A 5,681-nucleotide genomic window follows, 5' to 3' on the forward strand; every position below is an offset into this window, starting at 1 on the left:
AAAATCAGTGAAAAAACTTATTAAAAACAAACGTATTAAAGTACAATCTTAATATTATTTACGTATCTACTTCTACAAAATTTAATTATCTTATTACTTAATTTAAACAAGTTATACAAGTTATTTTGTTTTATCACTTATTGTAAATAGTTCATACATGTAATTCTCAATATTGATTAGAATTACTATTGTAACTTCCACTATGTAAAAATGAACACTACATGCCAATTTTCGGCAGTTGTGTAAATAAACGGAATAAAAAAAATATAACTACAAACTGTAGAAGAAATCTTAGCTGAACTCGCAGAAGAGAAAGTCTTTACGATACTGATTTCGAAACCAGTATTGTGAGTTATTCCAGCTATCAACGTTCGTAAATAGTTCCAGCATACAATTCCTTTTCAACCTGAGTTTAACCCATGTGCCAATAGGTTGAATCTACTGGTTTCGGGATCGTTACAAAATCAACATAATGTGTTTAATTTTAAAGAAATGTTTAAGGGTGTCTCCGAACGCGATTTCAGCAACATCTCTCTGACCTCTGATTTGAACAGGGCATTAGACTAGGTTTTCCTGGTGGCGCTGTGCCGAAGAACGTGACAATCTACGAAGACTTAACCCAGCCAATCCACACATAAAAACTGTGAACAACAACATCCGTAAAATGGTTGACGAATATCGCCTTAGTAAATGGAAGAACATTGAGATAACTGCGACTCTCAAAATCGTAAATTGTGGACTCCCATTAAAGCACTATCTATCCCGTCCTGTATCAACAACAAGGCGATATCATTTAATGGGATCACCTTCTTCGATTCCAAGCATTGCGCCTTCCCTGATATTCGCAGACAAAAACGCACTTTTTGGAAGCCACATGCTGACGACACTTCGTCGTTGTCCCCTGATAATGTGCTTAATGTGATCAGACAAGCCAAAACCTCGAAGTCGCTTGGACCTGATGGCATCTCGATGCTGATGCTCAAGAACCTTGAGACCATTGATATATCAGTTCTGATACATATCCTGAATTCGTCCATCAGTTCCCACATCATCCCTAACATATGGAAGACTGGTAGAATAATCCCACTGTTGAAACCGGGTAAACTGGTTGACTTAAGTAAATCTTACAGACCGATATCCCTTCTATCTCCAGTAGCCAAAGTTCTGGAATCTGTAGTACTCAAACAGATATCTCCTCACATTCATTATCGATGAAAATATCATGGTTCATCTATCGATGATCATATCGATGAAATCAGGATCCCACTATCACCAAACCTTAAATCCTGAATGTCGTACTCGACAGTTTGCTGACCTTTTCTACACATGCGTCTGCTATGTGTGGCCGGTTGAAATCTCGTAATAATGTGCTAAAAGCCCTCGCATGTTGTTCATAGGACAAAGATAAAGAAACCCTACTGAGCACATTCAAAGCAATAGGATGTCCTATTGCGGCCAATGCAGCTCCAGTATAGACTCTACAACTTTGCGAGTCGCAATGGACTAATATCCAATCTTGTAAAAATACGGAATTACGGATTGTATCTGGTTGCCATCGCATAACGCATTTTGACTACCTTAATGCTGAATCAAAAATGCTTCCTGTAAAAGAACATAATCAACTATTGTCCAAGCAATATCTTCTTGCTTGCCACACAGATGGTCATCCCAATGGCGTCATGGCTAGTAGTGCCCGCCCTCCTAGATGCATTTGTCGATTCCTCCTTTCTTTTAATAGTTATATCGACACCCTTTGCAATGGAGCTAAAATCAGTGAGGTCGAATATAAACGTGGACATACGGTCCCCGACTCAGATGCGGTATCTTTTTTAACAACTAGGTTGTCAGAAAATAAGGTTCTTAATAGGCCTCCGCCTGAAATCTCCTAGGAAGAACGTTGTCTCTTCAGGATATAGCCGAGTGCTTACTTGTCACACATAAACACGTTCATCCCCAATATGTGCCCTAACTGCAGCTCTTCTTTCCGTGACGTCGCCCATCTGTTCGCCTGTCCTTTTGCATACACTAATCTTCGTCCAATTAACCTTTGGGCTCAGTTTCTCTTTCTAGATCCGGGATAATGTTCAATATAAACCTCCCACCCAATTCTTCTACATTCTCCTTCCTCCCCCTTTCATCTCCTCTAACCTCTACCCACCCACTTCTCTACTTATGTAATCGTCTTGTGTATCCTTTCGTGTTATCTGCTTACAGGTCTCAGCGGGTTCAATAACAACAACTGGATTACGTTACCAAGATAGGAAAACAACGTTACTGACTGGGTCATGTTAATAAGTTAGGAAAAATTCGCATCAAGTCTGCATCATCAGCAGGCAAACGGCAAGGCTGAAGCAACAGGGAAAATAGCAAAACAACTGATTAAAAAAGCTTTCGAATCAAGTACTGATTTTTATAAAGCATTAGCAAAACGAGTGTTTTGTAGATGATTAAGGTGCACAATTCCAAGCAACAATACAGAGCAGAAGGTAATAAAGAACGTTCCAAAACATATACAACGGCAGAAACTGTACAACAAGAAATACTACGATACGAGAAGAGAAAACAATCTCAAGGAAGGAGATTAAAAAGTTAAAGTGTGAAATAGCTCAATAACCGGTACTGCGGCCAGAAGAGTCCTATTGTACCAGTTTCACTATTGATTACACAGAGCCCCTTAAAGCTTTGTGAATATAGTCTAGAAAGAAGTTCCATATAAAACAAGTTTCTTCTGAGCGTTAGTAAGGCTGGGCATTCAGAAAAAATATGCATGTTAGTTTCCTCATCTTCGACGCATAATCTGCATTCCAAATTAGGAGATAGTTGAAGTTTATGAAGATGGTATTTTAGTCCATAATGAGCTATAAAGAAATCCGTTAGCGACCTTAAATTACATTTTGAGAATTTAAGGATGTCTTTGTAGGAGTAAGGTGATATCAGTGCTTTGCTTTGTCTAAGTCCTGAGAAGTTTTTCCAGTACTCCAGTAATTTTCCTTGATTATTTGATTTGCACTAGCCCAGTTTATCCCACAAAAGGGTATAGGTCTTGTAAAAGCAGCTTTTGATGCAGTTTTGACTAGCTCATCGGCTTGTTCATTTCCCAAAACTCGCCTGTGACCCGGAACCCAGTATAGGTTAACCTTATTCTGAGTTGCAAGTAGCTGCAAGAGCTCATAACATTAAAGAACCTGTCCAAGAGGACAGAGCTTTCAGAGCAGCCTAGGTGTCGGAGTAAATAACAATTCTTGAGCCAGATGATTTTTTCTTGATGTTGGATCTTACGCATAATTTAATTGCGTGGTTTTCAGCTTGAAAGGCGCTCAGCCATGTGCCCATTGTCTTCAAAATTCTGGTGCTGGGTCCATATACACCAGCACCAGTGCTTCCATCTATTTTTGATCCGCCAGTGTACCAAACCAAACTTTTTGGGTCAACCTGTGGGCCTCCGTTTTCCCACGTTGAACATGAAGGTAGATGAACCTCAAATTTTCTGCCAAAACAGAGTTTTGTTATATAGTTTCCATTGCACTGAGGATTTTATGTTCTTCAAATGTTTTTAATATTATTCCATGACCATAGTCAGGACAAACCTTATTCATGTAGAAATTCAATCGGAATGCACTAAGCGCAGCCGTAGATTGAATATAAATGTGCAGAGGTGTCAACCCAAGTATAGCCTCAATTGCTACAGTTGGGCTAGTCCTCATGGCACCAGTTTCGTGACACTCGCGTGTCTCTTACTGAAGTTTCATGCATACAGTAATAGACCCTGCTTGTGTGACCTTTTGCTATCAGACCAGGCAACCATATGTCATAAAAGAACGTACTACTACTTGATATATTCAAAATATCATCTTCGCGTTCTTCCTGTATAGGCTAAGGTAGCCTATACAGGACCGCGTTGTCCATAAAGCCTGTAGTGCTTTGTTGTGTACCTTATTTAAGTGTGTATTCCAAGTTAGTTTACTATCGAAAACAACTCCTAGATACTTTGCTTCACTAGAAAGAGGAATATTAGTATTTCCTAAACGTAAAGGATCTATGTCTAATTTACGTTTAAGTGATAAAGGATCAACAACAGTTTTCTCCGAATTTATGAAGAGACCCTCACCTCTGCACCACTCCAATATGCGTCGAAGGTGTCCTACCAAAATCTCGGATAAACCACTATCATGTTTTCCAGACACTATTATAACTAGATCATCTGCATACCTAATGTCATCACAGCCAATCTTCTCCAGTAAGATTAAAAGTCCATCGACAACCAACGACCAGAGCAAAGGAGACAACACTCCACGCTGTGGGCAGAATTTTGCGGCTTCAACAGCTACAGATGTCTTGCCTAAAGTTTTTGTGATTTTTACCTGCTTTGAAGCATCTACTCAATCCAGAAAATAATATCGAAATCAACATTCTTGTTAGATAAAGTTACTAACTCCACGACCAAGTCTCTACAAGTATAATTGTTCCACCGTAGATTAGAGGGTTGTTTGGGTCTCATTCTACATACATGCATACCACACCATACATTCTTACTTAAGAAATAAATTATAGGGACAGAGAACAGAGTTAAAAATTTGATTGACGTTTTTCTCCACCCCGCCCAGTGGTTGGCGACCTCAAAACAGCAGGAACATGATCTAACTGTTTTGAGATCATCGATCCTACGAACAACTACACTTCCACTAAAAGCCGAACGATTGACCAACGAACTTAGTGAGTAGGACCACAACACAAAAACCCACCTACTCACCTAGACGATTCGATGTTAAGAATCCATTCGGACCACGCCAGTCAGCCCACATAAAACTACACATAAACTACTACTATTACTACTACTACTATTACATAAAACACACTACTGCATAAGAAACAAACACAGCTACGTAAAAACATTGACTACATGACAACACAAATTACCTTAAACCTAAAAGGTAGATTTTGGTTGTACATCTCGCTCTAGAAAAATGATGAATATTCCAGTCATCAGACAGATGCCAGGTGACTGTGAATATTCATTTTTTATAGTCCGGGTTGTAGCTAAGCCACTACACCACGTCAAAGTGCCTAACGCGTAGGTAAGGGGATAATGTGTGTATTAGATTGAATCCAAACGACCGGGATACTTTTGCTGGGCTAGCGTGTTCGACTTGACCGAATGGTACCTGTCTTTCTCTGACCATCTGTTGAAATTCCGTTGCTTTGTCTTCTGAAATTCCGTTGCTCTTCTTCTCTCTTTCATTCGGATGTAATCCCCTGCTAGGTTTATCAACTAGGTCAACGATTGAAATTCTCTACGCTTGATGTGTAGCTGATACTCCAATCTACTGTCCAATTGATGTGTCGCTGTGTTGTTTAGAAATTTCATCAAACGTTGCATCGCTAAAACATATGCCATCCTTGCTGTGCTGGTGTCTCTGTCAGACTTTATCATCACGCTGTTCCAAGTAGCGATGTGGTAGAAAAAATTTTAGTAGATCCTCCTTGAAGTCATTCCAAGCAATCCAATCTCGTCTGTTATGTCGGAACCATACTAAAGTTTTATTCTTTAATAATTTCGGCATAGTTCTTGGCAGCATACTTAATTGAATGCCATAGACATCTACAAGTTTCTCAAATCGTTCGATAAAGGCAATGGGATCTGCCCCTCCGTCATATTTTATGGACCTATTGCTTACTTGGTC

Source organism: Teleopsis dalmanni, chromosome 1, assembly GCF_002237135.1.
Source record: "Teleopsis dalmanni isolate 2A chromosome 1, ASM223713v2, whole genome shotgun sequence".
Classification (NCBI taxonomy): domain Eukaryota; kingdom Metazoa; phylum Arthropoda; class Insecta; order Diptera; family Diopsidae; genus Teleopsis; species Teleopsis dalmanni.